Source organism: Anguilla anguilla, chromosome 4 (assembly GCF_013347855.1).
Source record: "Anguilla anguilla isolate fAngAng1 chromosome 4, fAngAng1.pri, whole genome shotgun sequence".
NCBI lineage: Eukaryota > Metazoa > Chordata > Actinopteri > Anguilliformes > Anguillidae > Anguilla > Anguilla anguilla.
In genome coordinates, this window is record NC_049204.1 from 46,451,138 (window position 1) to 46,469,093 (window position 17,956).

Below are 17,956 nucleotides of genomic sequence, written 5' to 3' on the forward strand. Positions count from 1 at the left end.
CTGTAAATGCCAACTTGTAAGCAGCCAGCAACAGTCATTTAATGTGCGGCTAATTAAGTACTTTTGTAGGGGAATTTACAACTTAGGTGTTAATTTTATCTCATTTGCTGGGTTGTAGAATTCCTCCAGTTCCTCAGTGTAAAAAATCAAGACTGCCTTCTGCAATTTTTGTCCAGTTCCATTGATCCGAGCGGTATTTGGCCCTGGAGTCTGTACTTGCACATCATTTCTAATCCACACGTCCACTCACCACCGATTTGGGAGAACATGCCAGACTCGTTTTTGAGAGTCCCACTGAAGACATTTTATTTTATTTTATTTTATTTTATCACACTGAACACTTGCCCTATCCTCTGCAGCTGAGAAAGCTCTCTTTTTGATGATGTCCTCTGACACGCTCTGAAGGGATTCTTTCCTTAACAGGGGTCAGAGTCTTCTGCAGCATGTTACACAGGCAAAAATACAGTATTTGGGCTTGCCTTTTTAAATTTAACTGACACAACCTGATCTAGTGATGTGCATTACTGACTGCCTGTGTGAGGAAATGTGCATTATTGCTTGAAGGTTTCTCAGTTTCTTTCGTCCATTTCAGTGATTGATGCATCAAAAGGTTCAACAAGAACTGGGTCAATGTTGCCTTACAAGCTTCATATTCACTATTATGCATCCATTCAAACCCTTTGGTGACAGTAGGAGTGAATTAAGCCTTAATATGAGCTCATTCAGAGCAACACCATGGTCTTCGTACATTTACCACATTTTTATGGCAAAATGAAAGAATAGGAGCTTTTTGAGAGTGTAATGGGTAAAGTCAATAATCCTCTCAGTAACAACAAAAAAAAGATAATAATTTCTGATTACCTTGTTTAAGGAGCATCTGAAATCTAAGTAATCCAGGACACTGGCCTTAGATTAAGCCATGTAAAGTTTAGTATAATTTAGCAAAGCTGAACATCCCGGCATTAGCAGTCTTTTGACTGCAATCCCTGAATACTGTCATTCCTACAGAAACCTAGCTATAAACGTAAATCATGTTGGAAACCAATAGCTAGTGTAGCTACATAATAATAGCTCACAGCAAGACTCATAGCATGTAGCATGATGGTTTTGTAAACAGTTCTTCGTACAGCTTGCACAACATATCTCAAAAGGCTGGATTCAGCCAAAATTCTTCTTCAACAAATACACCAAAATGTTATTTGAAAAATGTATAAAAGAAAGACTTTTGTTAGTTTTAAAATATACTATAAATATATTTTATATATTTATTTTGATCCAGTTAAGAAAGTGACGCAGTCTGTTCATGTTAGAAAAGGTGTGTTGATTGCAGCACAGAAGTCTAGCAGTGGTACAGTAGTTACAGGTGCACTAAGTACAGGGGAAACGGTTTGCTGTTGAATTTGTTTGAATCTTCTGGGGATCCTCCTGAGGTTAATGAAATGCTTTAGCTAGCCATGCTATCCCTTTAGCTCAGTGACCTTCATAGGAGTCACTGGGCAAACTCTAATCTGACTAATCCTGAGTCCTCATTGGTCCTGCGATAAAATTGTCTCTTAAAAAGTGAATTACAGAAATGTGTGACAATTATATTCATAAAATCCAACTTTGACGATGTTACAATGTCTTTAAGTTGATACTAAACGTAAGTAAATGACGTGCTGGTTACGTGGAGGTACTGCATGTCTGAGTGCTGAGAGAGAATCCCCGAAACCTGCTGTGCTTTAAGAATAGCATTTAATTGATAACCAATTTTAGGCATGAAGAGTGTAAGAAATTTTGAAATGCAATCTTATTTTAGTGGAAAATGTCTGTTATTAGCTACGTTCACGAGACGGGGTAAGTGTAGACAGGTTCACGTGGGTTCGAATTGACATTCATTTGCGATTGGAATATCACAGGTGTGTAAGGTGCAGAAGCCTCAAACCGTGGGCCTACATAAGCAAATTTTCTCAGCATTAGCCATTTTTTAAAATAAATCCAGCATTAGCACAACTTGGGAAATGATCTGAAGATTATGATAAAGTTTTAAATCCAAGGACATTTTTATGAATGAGGCCTGAGATGTGTTTCAGTATTTATTCAGTTCATTTGAACAGGCACCATGCCTTCCCCTATGGACTTAACTTGAATTTGCATTGTGGTACCTGGGCAGAGAACACAATGCAAGTAATGCATCACAGGAAGTTCACTAATCAAAATGTAATGGTCCAGCAGCACATGTCTCACTGCTAACTTCAATTTAGCATTTCAATAAATCAAGCTTCTTTTCAAGCTGAAAAACTCTCAGAGTAATTTCAGTTATATTCATTTGCTTGTAACGTTATTGTGTATTCTTCATTTGGCAAAGCAGGTACATTCTGACACATACTGAAGAAGCAAAATACAAAAGCTTGGGAAGTTTGGTCATAGTTTGGAGATATCATAAGAGCAGTGCTTCTGAATACAAACATAAACCTCAACTGCAATACATTCTCTCAGCAGACACTCTTGTCATGATCGTTTACAGAAGTAGAGCACATCAGTGTTAGTTTCAGGAATACAAAGTATTCATCACCAAGAATTCCCAAATAGCTGTGTAGCCTTTACCCAAATAGGGAAATAAGTACACAAATAGTAAATAAATAAATAAATAAATAGCAGACATTCTCCATGATGCATGCAATGACAGACCAAGGATATTGCATTACATGGGAGCAGTTTATTTATTTGCAGTTTTAACAGAAAGGAGGCGACATAATTGCCGAAGAAAAAAAGGTTCCTATTTTAATCTTGTCCTCCTCAGCTGACGCTGTTGTCCTTTCCAGTATGTTTAAGATGTAAGCTGCTACTTCTTGCCACATGTTATTTGTTTATTGCTTTTGCGATGCTAGTCTGCTATTTTCACCGACCAGGCAAATCTCTTTTCTTTCATTTTCTCTGACTGCTCCACTTGCGCATTTTCATTTTTATTTAATTATTTTCACATAATCGCTATAATTACAGGAGCCATTGTGCACTGTCTCTGTAAAAATGGGAATAAATGCTCATTGTCTGCAGAGTACTGCCAATCCTGTTATTATTGTTAATTTTTACTCTCTTCAAAATTTTCATTCAACATTTTTGAGACAAGAAACGGCCTTTTCTTTTTCCGTTGAATATAATTAGAAGAATGTTTCTCAGATTTCTGGCTGTAAAGAACCAAAAAAAAAAAAAAGTTCCATGCAGTCAGCAACTTTAAATGTATTAGAGTGTAAAGTGTGCTACCTAACACAATCCATATATCCTCAATGGGATCAACATTGCTGAGGTGCTATTCAGTGGATTTTGTACATCAAAGTATGATAGCAAGCTATTATACCACTCTCAGTCAATATTTGCCATATTTTTGAAATGACTCATGTGCTCTGTGGTGAAATGTGTTTTTTCGCTGTCGGTCTTGCACAAAGCCCCGTGTATTTTTCTGAGCATCTACTGTACCTATCGCCGAGTGATCCCTTAGCCCAGGAAAAAAAAAATGAATCGCTGCGCACGTCCATCTGTCATACAGGTGACACGGGTGCTTGGGAAGAGAGAATCAATCCTGTCTGTCTCAGCGGAGCACCGCGGGGCTGACACAGGAAGGGAAGGGGTCTCCGTGGTTTCACAGGCGGTGCTAAGTAGCCGATTGGTCCAAGATTATGACACCGTCAGGCCAATTAGTCAAAGTGATTTCAGCTGCCGCAGCTCCCCTATTGTGGCGCTGAAGCTCTTCGCGTGCCTCCCCGCGCTGCTGGGTTTCCGTCGCCTGGGCTTGCGGCGGTCCGCGGCCGCCATTTGTCCCCTGCGGTCAGGCTCGCTGATAAAGGCTGTTCTCCACTCTCTCGGAGCCTGCTTGTGTTCAGCGACTCATTCGGGGGCTTTTAGGGACAAGATGGCTGCTGCCTCTTCAGGTCTCAGAGAGTTTTGATGGCACATTACAGGTTCAAAACAGTGAAGAAAAAAGCACAGAACATTCAATTGCCCTTTTTTCCTCAATTTGTTCAAGAAAGACCCCTAACACTTCTTGAGTCTTTGCTGTCTACTCCGACAACTCAGTAACAGCTGAAATTTGGCAGTTTTTTCAATTTTGTAACTTGTCACATTATTTTTGTGAGCCCTTGTTCTTTCCAAAAGAGACCACAGTGAAATGTCCAGTGTTAATTCAACTCTAGCCGAGTTTATACGAGTCCACTCTGGCCATGATGGACTCATATAAACTCTGTTACCATTTTACTTTACCATTTTACACACACACACACACACACACACTCACACACACACATGCAAACACACAAGGTTGTATCATGCATAGTCTTACTGCATACTGAAATAACTCAAATATAACTATATATATATATATATGTGTGTGTGTGTATGTATGTATGTATGTATGTATGTATATTGTTATGTCCAAGTCTCACTTTACCTTGTGTTACAATATGCATTGTGCCACCTACAGCAAACATGATCCACTCCCAGGTACGCTGTGATATCATGTGATGCCACACACAAAATTAGAAAACCCACTTCATTTCTGTCAGTGTAATCATTATTGACAGTCCAAATGAGCAGATATGGCATCCTGCTATAGTTTGATTCCTAATTTGCATGGTGACTGAGATTGGTCGACAGGTTGGTCCTCCTCATGGGTTTAGAGCATACTATCGCCACTGCCAACAAGAGCCAAACAAACACGGTATGATTCTGGCTCTAAGCACACACTAATCAGCTTATGAATAACTGTATAGAAACCATAATTACGCATGTTTAATTGGTTATCATCTGAGGCATACAAGTTTATTAGAAAATTATTAATTGTAATTGCTTCCTACCTAGCATCATGCCATTTGATAGCCTGTCATCAGCCATTAGGGTGTTTGGAGGATTAATATATTCTGAAATCATTCAATATTACTTGAGCACAATAATTAATTATTGCTTTTCATGACTGGTTCAGCTCGAACTGATTTGTAATTAATGCATTTCAAGATTGCTTTCACTGTCCTCAGAGAAATGGTGAGATATTTCTATACTGATAAAAGGACACTTTCAATTAAAGGTAGCACTGGTGTCGCATAACCGGCTGACAGTTGGAAACCTCAGTTTCGGTCATATACATTTTATCTATGCTGGATGAATCATGGTGTATATTGAGATCACAGTATATGTCTGCTATGTGGAGAAACACTTTGATACACTCTAATTATGCTCTGATTTGCCTGTAATAACGAATGGATTGCAGGGTAATGTTTTTTTTTTATATAACAGTGTCAGGTTTTTCCTTTTCCCAAGGTAATCTCATGAAACTATTTTTTCATACACATCAAAAGCTTTCAAACATATATTACATGCATCAGTGGGGTAATTCCATCTTGGTACATACCGCTTTTATATTTCTGATGAAACAGCATGGTATTAATATTATTATTAGTAAGCATAATTAGAACAGCCAAAATAATGCGTCATTTTTGCCAAATAATTAGATGTTGCTTTATGTGTTTATCAGGCTCCCACAAAAATAACACAGTGACCACTTTTGGAGAAAAGACATTAATCACTAATTTTTCAAAACACTTTCCTTCAGTGAATTTGAAATGAGGCCCCTCTCACAGGCGCGTTTATTTCCCCTGAGTCTAGGGCTCTTCCTGTGGATACTGGCATTTCCAGCAACAATGACCTCTGGCGTGAGTGATGGCTGGCATGCACAGTGTCGAAGGCAAATCGCTGTGAGCCACAATCGATGCGCCGAATGTAGCTTTTTCCTTTTTACAGCTCCTTAAACAAAATCACAAGACTCGTCTACAAAGCAAAGCAGCTTATTAAAACTGATTTTGAATGGACTACACCAGGGGTGCACAACGTGGACTGATCCGGGGGAACTAGCTACAGTCGCAAGCTGAAAGTGCATACTAAAGATTTTACTGTGCTCAAGTACAGGAGTGCACCAGCGCATTTTACAGAGCTGTCAGAAAACTAAAACTAAGGTAACAGTCGGAACAAAAACCAGCATGCAGTTGTGCACCCTTGGACTACACTTGTAAGCAAACAGTAGGAGCATTGGGAGTAAAGCTGGATCATCTTGCAGAAGTGAACCCATCAGGGGTGCAGCCAGGGGTTTTTGGGCGGATGGAAAGATCTCTCATTGGGCTCCTGCACTCCAGGCCACCCCTTCCCTGAACAATTACTGTGACGGCCCCTGTCTGTGAGGGGACCTGTCAGTCAGGGCCCTTGAAATTGCCATAACCCCCCCCCCCCCCCCCCTCGCATAAGGCACCATCTGTTGAAAACCGAGGCCTGTTTTTCTGGCCCAGTCATGGCCCAGTGTTGTTTTTACTGACTCCAGTTCTTACGTGAACACACTCCTCTGGAGCCGAACATCCACATTAAAATTCTATATGAGAAAAGAATTAGCGCCGAAAGACTGCAGACAGAGAGCTGGAAGAGCACAACCTTTCTCCGTTATTGCCATGGCAACAGGGTCTTGGGCTCGATTTGGACACTTGGTGGATGATCCATCAGTAACGAACCAGGAGTTAGATTAAAGTTGTCCCTGAGTGCATGACTCATTCAGGCCCAACAGGGTCATTGAGAGACCCAATTACCCCTGGATAGCACTTCACGTCCCTCTGACAGCGGGAATCCCAGTGTCCCAAAATGCAGAGCAGACCTCTTGGTGAGAGGTTTTTCATTTGCACTTTACCCTCCGTTACCACTAGCCCTGTCATCTCTAATGGTCTCCCAGCTATTGAGACTCCATAGACTCTGACTGGGCCATGCCCAGCTGCCAGCACCCATTTTGCTATTTTCAATCTTCTGCCTCACATGGTTCTCATGAACGTGCGCTCCTAAAGAGCCATCACTTACAAACACACCGTTAAATATTCTGGCGCGTATGCAATCCTAAAGAGTTGTTCTAAGCTCTTTAAGGTGTAAGATCACAAAGATGTGATTAGAATGTTCTGAACATTGTAATACTGATGTAAAGTTCACTGGTTATTGAAAGCAATGGAGTTCTATAACACTGCCTCAGAAAACACATTCCAAAAAACCTACTCTCAAAGGGTGAAGTATGCAGGTGACTGAGGATACAGTGTAAAATAATTATGTAATAAAATATGTTAAATCATTGCAGAGATCCCTTAATTCAGGTCAACAAGTATTCCCTGCTTTTGAGGATATCGGGGGGTTCTGGAGATATGACTGCTCTTGCGAATTGCACCATGCTGTTAAAATATACAGTGTTTTCTCTGCAAATACCAGTGGGCATTGAAGGAATGCAAACTGTGTGAATGCATGCACTCTCTGTGTTATGTTTTGTTTAAATAAAATCATTTCTTGAACATGAAAACAACTCCTGGTATGCAACATTACTTCGATATTTTCAAACACCGTAAGTCGTAGGAAAATAAAGAGCAGCCATTCTCTGAAAAGACAGAGTGTGATATTTCACAAAGTGATCAATGAACAAGGAGGTCTATTGACTTCAACATACATCCAATGACAGCAAGCATGAAAAGGGCATAAAACACACTGTTAGGCTTTATCTATGTCAAAGCCAACACAAAATTGTAAATGGGATTTGCACTGACATAATCCTCACTCTTTTTTGGTTATGTATATACAGTGTTTGTTCAGAGGAAAACCCCTCTTGATTCCAGTAATTACTGAATCACACTTTCATCCTTTGAGGACAGTTGGGCTACAAGTGTCTGTTGCATTGATGTCCAAAGTTTTCCCAAAACATCCACAAATACTGTGCTTATGTGCATTATGTTTTCACTTCCCGGTAGCCATAGGGCACAAGTAATGCCTTTGAAAATCCACGGCATAATTTCCCCCCTGTTGTACGAGAATACCTGCTGACAAGTGGTGCTCCGCCCTAATTTTATGTATATTTATACCCATCCTTGTTAGATTGCAGCTCTTGTGTCCTACATACTAAATATTCTAAAATAATACTAATAAAAGAATACTCTCTGGGACACATATGACAGTGTATAACAACTTTTATTTTCCCTGAATCCTATGCCACCTTTTTAGATTAATTGTTGATAGTAGGGACCGACTTCATCAAGATTGGCCCTTCCAAAACAATATGGGGTTTTTTATAGCATTTAAAGATTTTATAGCTCACAGGTTTTATATTTTACAGCATTTTAGCAGAACATCTGGAAAGGAATTGTTCAGGTAGCAAAACTGACATCTTATAATTGAAGGTGTTTAATTGAATGTGTTGGAATGTGTCTAACATTCAGTTCACTAGAAAAAATAACTAATAAGTTGTCTTGTCACAATATTTAATTCAAATGAATGCTTTCCGACAATCATTTTGCAAAAAAAAAAAAAAGAACTTCTATAAGCAATAATTTGGCGCATTGAAAGTTTCCTGTGGATGAAATATTTATTTCACAAAGAATTAATTAAAATATAAAAACTGAGGAGGGGAGAGCAGACTGGGGTGATCCTGCTTCACACTTATTTGCTGGGTAACATCCTGAGTAGTCTGGGATTCCTTCCAAGCCGCCCAAATAGAGCTGGCCGTTTGTGAAGCGCAAGTGATTTCCATGAGGTAATGAAAGGCAAGCAGATTGCTGGAGCAGCTTTTCAAGTCTTTCCAGGGCCTTTGATACCTTTGATCTCTTTTAAACAAACAGCTTTTAAAGAAGTGCTGGTGAGCAGAGGCACCGTCCTCTTCAGCCCTTTCTCAGAGTCCTTTCTCCTCTGAAGAACATCGGCGTGGATTAGACTGCGCTACCGCGGCAAATAAGACAGCAGAGACAATGGCGCTTCTGTGGTGCGCATTTCACTCCGTCAGGAGCATTCTCAAGTCACGCTGTAAAACGGGGCGTGCTAAGCTCGGATATCAGCATTCCTTTTTGTTTTTATTTCACATTAATTCCACAAGATTGTAATAAAACGAAATGTGACGCTGGTGTTTTCTTGTCTTAGGATATGGTTCTGGGTTCATGTAGCACGCCGCCCGCCCCCCCCCCCCCTTCCCCCTCCCCCCTCCATTTAAAAAGCAGCAAGACTAGAGAGCTCTTAGTCACAAGATGGCATCCACCTGAAAGATGTAAAGTCTTTACATTCTATTTGGTGGAAGAGTGTGGAGGAGGAAGGAGACGCGAGCTTGAGCCTTCAGCCTCGTGTTGGCTACTGTCTGAACGAAGACCAAATGATCGGCACGCGTGGACCAGCGTCTCACGTTCTGCCCAGGGTGTCATCAAACATGTCAGATTCATTTAGCGACAGCCACACTTGACAAATGTTCATTCTCCTCGCTTCTTACGCCAACATAGTGCAACAGTACATGAGTGAATCCACAGGCCAGGCCAAAGCAGACGGGAGTGTGAAATGTGACGAACGACAAAATATTGTACTTACAGACATACAGAGGAGATGCCATCACGTAATACCAAACTGGACTATTGTGGTCTACAGGAGGTCATGCGATAATGGGCAAGCTAAAGCACTGCCCAATCTGACAAAACACTCACAATATAAATCATATAATAACACGCCCTTCTGCTTGTGTAATTACATATACTGGCTTGTCTGTTATGCAAGTATAAACATGTAATTACTGACTGAAAATATTGTATTTTTGGGGTTTTCAAACAATATATATATATAAATTGTTCATTTATTCAGGTCCCATTGAGCTGAAATTTCATATACATGCAATTGCGGTTACCACCTTAAAATTGTAAATTACATTTGTTTAGTATTTGATCATTTGAATGTTTAAAAAATGAAATGAAAAACATTTAAGGAAAAAGGGCCTTTGTTCTTCTGTTTACGTGTTATAAAAGGTTACCCTCGTATAAAATCACTAACCAGTGGTGCTGATTGATGATTGCATTTTGGTGGCATTTGTGCCCTGCCTCACCCTGCTGCCCAAGGACCACAAATTTAGGTGGATTAATTTCAACACAGAAGATTAATGTGCGACTCCGGCGCTGGCGTGGGTGTGGGCCGGAGCATTCTGCGCGATGCAGAGGGGGCTTCTCACGCGGCGGCGGTGACCAGAGCGGCGGGGTGTAACGACCGGGGAAGGGGTTCAGAGAGGACACCGTTCGCTCCGCGCCTGAAGAGCAGGGTGCATTTCTGAGCAGCCAACATCTGGAAGATAAAAAAAGAAGCGAGCCTTCAATCACAGTGGAAAAAATCTCTCATTATTTAGTTATTAATAGGAAATGGCTAGACACTGACATTTTACTCTCTTTCATCCCAGCAGGCATCAGGGGACACTTCTGGCATTTAGTTTATCATTTTCATCAGTGTCATCCGTAGAGTGACCGCAGTGACCCCAATATTGCACACTGTCACTCATCATGAGTGAGTTTATCAACACACATCTAATCACTATCCACCAGGGGATTTTAACCATTTGCATACTAAGATTGCTTTCTTCTGCATGGTGGAGAGCGGCTCCCTCTACATAATTACTGATGGGTAAGGAGATTGTTATTGGGAATCAGGGTGGGAATATTATTGGGTATGTGGGGGGAAAAACATTTAGCAGGGGGTAAGATGACACAGTGAGGGATTTGGGATGAAAGTTGTGCGTCTGTTGCTGCACTCAGAAAAAAAATGGTTTGAAAAAGTGCATGAAAGGTGCAAACACTTGTCACTGGGATGGCACCCTATAGTTGCATAAAATTGTACCCCCGGTAAGCAATGCATTATTTATTTTTACCTTTTTTGCTTGTAAAAAGTACTTATTAGTCCCCAAATAGAGCATTGTGCTCGTGATGGAAAGACATGCTGGAAACATGGGTGTTGGTGAGTATTTTGTACAAGTCTCACTGGGGCCATGTAGAGGTCCATAAGGGAGCTCACCACTGTGTGAATCCTCTGTCCTCCACCTCTGGTACAGACATATCCCACAAGCCCATGCTTCACCCTGGAGCCTGGTGCTTAGTTACACCTCTCACTCTATCTCTCCACCAAATTCCAGTCACCTCCTGCACATTGGTTGGGGTTTGCTCTCCATGAATATGAGGGGCCTCATTTATAAAGTGGTCTTACAAACAAATTATATCTTAAATAGTGGCATATGCAGAAAACCATGACTAAATAGCTATCCCACTTTAAATAGTCGCCCCACTTTAAATATAAAACTTTGACTCGGATATGATTGTATCTGTGCGTAAAGTTTATATGAGACGTAAGATTAATTACCTGCTGGTTATGTGGAGGTACTGCACATTTGAGGACTGTACACAAATCCCGAAGTGTGCTGTATTTGCACTTTCAGGATAACATTTCATTGATAATCAATTTTAGGCTCAGAGAGTGCAAGGTATGTTGGAATGCAAACTCATTTAGAGGAAATGGTTTTTTTATTATTCACAATACGGGGTAATTGTAAAGCACATTCAAATTTAAATTGAAGTCGATTTGAGATTTATATGTTACAGGTCTATAAGACGCAGATATGCCACCAATGTAAGCAACAAGTGAAAGCACAACATGGGAAATTATCTTGAGAATAAGTTTAAATTCAAAAATATTTTTAGAAATGATGCCCCAGGACTTATAAACACCATCTTGGCCACTGCATTTTTTACTTGTTTATTTTTGGAGCATTGTTGTGTGAAATCCAACACAACAATCTGAGTTTGTTAATTGCACTATCTGACATGTGACCTCTCTCCGTAGCTGTCTCTAATCTCTCCTGTTTCACATGCTGATTTGACAAGAAAGTTCTGGAACAATAGTATCATGAGCAAAATTGCTTGGTGGAATTCAACCATTGCCTTGCTATCTAATTAATATTTGAAAAACCAAAACAATATTTGTGACTTCACAAGTTTTAGTGAAAGGTGCTATCAATGACAGGACATATATTTATTGGGTACAATAAGGAAAATAAATAGCTGTCCACACCTGTTTTTCTCTTTTTTAGGATGAGAGGGGGGTGCTGGGGGCATGTCAATCAAATCAGTCTATCAAATCATTTTTCAGATTTTCCGATGGAGAGAATTATGAAGTGATTCTGGGTGATGTCTTTTCAGACGCACTCAAACATGTCTTGGCATTTTTTAAAAGTCATTTTGAAGTCATGGACTTGTTTGTTGTTCACAGAACTTCTTAAACCATATGACATTGTGACATTTCGACCATATTGCTGGTGATTTTTATGGTAATTGGTACTTTTATACTCTTCCATCATCAGTGGTTCATTTTACAGGGTATATGTGAGAATGGTTCCATGCGGACAGTTTAAATGCTCACATTTTTATTGGAAACAGCTGTACTCTTTTGGTAGAAAATCTTTAGTGCTGAATACATTTGGTGAGGAAGGGAAAATACAATGTCTTTGGTGCTGATTAATCTTGATACAGGCCTGTATTTATTGCACGCAGATTCAATAACATGTTATTAAAAATGCTCGGAGCTATTGTGACGTCCCCTTCCTTTCTTTTTTACAGAGAAGGACGAGCTTTCTGCATTTTAATGAGAATGTGTTTCATGTTTCAAAAACAAAATGCACCGCGCGAAACAATAAGCAGTGTAACTGAATTTCAATACTTACAAATTTACATTTAGAATACACAAACAGGGGCCTCAGCTGTTCAGCTGTTAAACAGAAACAATATGTGCACTCCCAGCCCACTGAGGTTAATCCAGTTTCTGTGTACATGTTCTTCACTGACACTTACTGCTGCATACACTGGGCTCAATTATTGTTTGCAGGAAAAATTATTTTAAGCAAGTGAACGAAACAAGTGTAATATTAGCGTATATATTAAACTGTTGGCAGGCATACATTTCAAAATGTGTTCCACATTAGACAAAAAAATTGTGTCACTGTCCCAATACATTTGCATTTAACTGTACATATATATTGGACACCATACTGGATTTGAAATTATTAGGTTAAAGTGCAGCCTGTCAGCTCTTATTTGAGGGATTTCTATTCATGTTGGGTGACTTTTTTACATGTAATTTCACCTTTTCGGGGACAAAAAGTAATTGGACAATTGTCTGTTGCTGTTGTCTCTCAACATGCCAGTAAAGCAGGCCATCATGAGGCTGAAAAATCTAAATAAATTGATCAGATGAATTGTCAAAACATTGGGTGTGTCAAAATCAATTCTGAAGTACATTCTGAAAACTGTTAGAGTTCTGGAACAAAGTCTTATGAACAAATGAAAGGAGTGTTAACCTGTACCAAGGTGATGGAAAGAAGAACGTGTGAAGAAATATTAGAACTACTCATGATCCAGAGCACAAAACACCCCACCCCCCAAACTGAGAAACATGGCAGAGGTAGTTTTATGTATGTTCATACAGGGAATATATTTTTTAAAAACAATCCAGTGCAGACATATTCCAGATTTCTGACTTCCAATAATATATAAGCTATGAATAAATTGCCCACAGAGAGGTTTTTTTCTATTTGAAAATGTCACAATGCACATATTCTTCTAAGAACATCATTACACAGAAAGATTATTTATTTCTGACCCTGGAGGTCTGTGAGAGAGGAGTGAGTGCCAGGAACTGGGCAGTCATTCAAGCCTGTCCAAGCTCCATAGCGCACCGACAGTCTGGTCGGTGGAACTCTGCCACGCCGGAGTCGAATTATCGGCACGCGCGGAAGCTCATCCGTGCTCACTGCGCCCAGTCAACGAGCCAGACCTGCCACCGAGCCAACATCGCTCATGCTTTCACATGGGCACATTACTGAACACGCCCTCACGGGAGATTACCCTTAAGGTCTGGCATGCAGAGACCTCTTCAATCTAAAAACCAAGCAAGAAAAGGTAATGCCAAAATATGGGCCCCTTTCAATCTTACAAGGAAGTAACACCAATACCTAAACAAATTTAGCATTGAATTAAAGTTAGTAATAGTGGGTAATTTCACTGTAAATCTGACATTTTGACTTCAATCAAAAATATCTGTAATATGTGGTTTCTTAAGTAGGCATGTGGGAAAGGAATTTTTAATTTACATGCAGAATACTGACTTTCTCCCAGTCCATTGCATTTACAAGTTCTTTATTACTTCCTCTAATTTTTTATTTTTTTTTTCCAGATTGCAAGCGGCTGGGTAGTTTTTCCTTCCAAAACAATGAGGCCAGGATTTAATCAATGTTCTTCATTAAATCTGATTAACAATCAAATGCACATTTTGCTTTATTCTTAAAAAGCAGTTTATTTTGGTGATCCCTGTATGTGGAAATCTATTCTTGAACTTTGATATTATTGTGAAACTAAGGTGAAGGATAATGTTGATAGGTCCCAGGCCTGGGTTTCAGTTCAGTGATGTCACTGAAAAAGATATGAAATCAGAACCTTGTGTTTCTGGTAGCCCCATTGGGGAGCACATAGGCAGCCTGTCGATTGGCCAGGGAAGGAGGGTTTTGCAGGGTGTCCCCATTTCATTGAACAAGAAAGGCTCCTCTGGTCCGCTTGGTGCATAAGAGCATGCAATTGAGATGAAAGTGCAGGTCTGTCTCCATCCTCCAAAATTGGCATAGGAAGTTGCAGTGAAACAAGTCAACACATTTCACTCGGTTTTCCAACTGTAAATAAAAAAACATACTTTACATTGCATTGTATTTATATTGCATTCACTAATAGACTCTATTACCCAGAGTGACTTACTGAAGTGGAGAAATTCATTGTAACACAGTACACAATCCCTAGAACCTTTTCAAATGAAGAACAAAATGTTGAGCCAAAACTTCCTAAAAATGGTTCAGAACTGAGATGAGATGGTATCCAAACTGCTTGTACTGTGTAATTTTCCCATTATTTTTGTACATTGAAAAGATGATTAAATGCAATTTTTTCCAACTTATATTCAGTTTACAAACAGACCATCATAGGGACTGGTGTATACAGTGGGTGGAATTTGTGAATGGAAATAAAAATATTCAAATGCAGCATTTGTTTTAGATAACCCCTGTAGCTGATTTTAAACATTTTGTACTTTGCACATGATTTAGTACATGAATATAAATTTTTGCGTGTAGATCAGTAAAGTTTTCATTAAGAATTCTAAAATGTAACAATCACATCTTTTCTCATATGGTTAAAACTACTGTCTGTGGCAAGGATAACTGTATTCACTGAAATCAGACTTTACTGTAGGTATCTCTTCTGAATCAAAAAACAGACAAAAGTGTTACAGGCATATTCATTCAGGAAATCCTAATACTCCAAAGCTCCTAATACTCCCCCCCCCCCCCCACCCCCACCCCCACACACACACACACACCTTTAAAATAATGCCTCTTGGGGTTTTTTTTGTCTGTGTTTTGTCACTCATCTAAAAATAAACCCCAGGGGTCGAGGAGTTCATAGTAAATCCCCCATGCTTTTCCAGAACAAATAACAGATAATGACCTCTGACCTTCCCTTTTGCATAAGAATTGACATCAGTATTCTGGAGTCGCTGCTGTGGCAACTGAGACTTGGCAAATGGCAGCTCCCGATTTAAACCGCCCGATTTTTTAATGAACCTAAAAAGAAGAGGGGGGACTTGGAACTCATCTGCATTTCAGATTAGGGCGCTCAGAGAAAATCAACCATCCATAATTCATTACATGTTTCCTGCAGAGCCTAGAGACGGCGGCGATCCTAGCAACAGGATCCTAGCAACAGCAACAACTCCCCCCCCACAGCCTATCACGAGGCGAGATGTCTGTTCCCATTCAGCCAATTGGGAAGGGGAACTGAGAGGGAAAATGATGCGCTTCCTTTCACAAGTGGTGAGACAGACCGAGGCCGGAGTCTGCCGCTCTCACCTCAGACTCAATGTTCAGGTGGAATGTATTCTCAGGGCCTTTACCATGGAGATGTGCTCCGTCTGTTTGCTGTATCATGCTGTTTTCATACCACGTCTAATAATAAACTCCACGAATAGCATTAAAGCAGTTAAGTAGCAGTTTAAAATAATACTACTGGAATTTCAATTCCACTGTAGACTGTAGAATTATAGACTGTTATGGTTTTGTGGGTATACAGTGTGTGTGTGTTTGTTTGTTAGTTCGTGTGCGTGCATGCCTGCATATACTGTATGTGTGTGTGAGCGTGTGTGAGCATACATATTTACACACATATAGACAGATGGAAAGAGAGAAAGGGATAGAGACAGTAAATAGGTAACTATACACAATACCTCATTTTCACTTTTTAAATGATTTCCCAGGGAAACAGGCAGAAAGTCTTTAGAGAACAGGTTTACTGCTGAAATGCAGACACCAAAGCTTTATTGATTGACTGATTCTGTATGGCGTCACTCACCTTCATTCAGTGTGAGTATTGTTTGAGCAGGTAAGCCTTCTAAATCCTCTTTTCACTCTCAGATTTGGCTAAAGAATGGATGTCCTGATATTATCTCTTTCTCTTTCTTTCTCTCGTTCTTTCTCTTTTTCTCTTTCTCCTTCTCTCTCTTTATCGCTCTCTCACAGACAGAAAATGAAAAACTGTCTGTGAGAGAGGATGCAGGTGGATATTGCGTTTGTTGTAAGACTGGTGTGCATCATATGATGCACCTGCTGCCTCTGACGGTCTCAGGCAGCTCAGATCAGAAGACCTGTTCTTTCTCTTTTTTTATTGAAACTATTCCCTCTGAGAGAGGCTCATTCAGTCTATAGCTGCTCTGACAAATAACAATTTTTTAACACAATATTTCTCTTAATTTAAATCACGGTCACGCTAGGCAAGTGCACTGTAAAATGTTCAGTGTTAAATCAACTGGAACAGAGTGCATGCGGTCCCAGTTGGTCTCATATGTGTTCGATTAAACTTAATGCTGGGCATTTTACACTGTGTGCAAAAGCACCAGATAAAGGGTTTTGTTTGGGCTTATTGTGTAAAGTTGAGGACACACTGAATTTGCCCATGAACCTGGTTGGTCTATACTTTTCCATGAAAGCATATGGCTGCACTGAGCCTGACAGTATACAGCAGGTAAACAGCAGTTGGCTTGTGCTGAATATCCAAGCTGTCTGCACTGATCCCTCTTGTACACAGAGACAGAGAACACAAGCTTTCTTTACACACAGGCACGCACAAACGCGCACATGCACACACATCCCTCTTAGACATGCAATCCTAACAAACTCCAATACTCCATCTGCAATTGTGACACAACAGAAACAAAACACATTTGAAAATATTTCACATTCACCAATAATGTAAACATGTGAATTGTTGAAATAGTTTAAGTCTAAAAAACCACACCCAACTCTGACTTTATCCCTCGAATATTAAATGACAAATCCTAAACCATGGTCATAAAGTAGTATTTCCATAACACTGTGCTTTCTTCTTTTGATCTTCTGTATTAGTACTGATTAAACCTTAACACGTGTTCATTTTGGTTTTTTTGGGAGTCCCTTTTCCTGTTTCTCGCACATATGTTTGTAATCTGATCCTGCACAGACTAACACAATATCTGCAGGACATGGTCCTAATCTATCAGCCACTAATATGGTTGTATTATTGTATATTAGCTGATATATAATTATGAAATGCGAGCATTAGTAGTAATAAAGATATGCCATAGGCCACAGTCTGAAGCTCTTTAAACCTGCTGCTTTAAACCTGGCAGGTGTTTGCATTACACCCACCTGTCTGTCACTACAAAATGGCTGTTGCCAGCATCTCTCCTTAACTTCTCCATGAAGGACAATTTATAGAGCAGGCGCGCCTATGCAGCGTTGGCTGATAAGAGGCTGCGCCCTCGTCACCAAACTGTGACAATCACATTAGAACTAACCATTGCATTAAGAGTCTTTAACTGCGCTAAATCAGTGTTATCAGTCTTTAGCATAATTAATTATGGACGGTCTAATACCGGCGCCATACCATTGCTGTAATCTCCAAGAAGCACCTGTCTCGTCTAAAATATATAAATAATGTGAACCCTCCAAAAAAAAAAGTTTGAAAAAAAAAGCATATCCAATTTTGTAAATGTATAGGTCTTGGTGAAA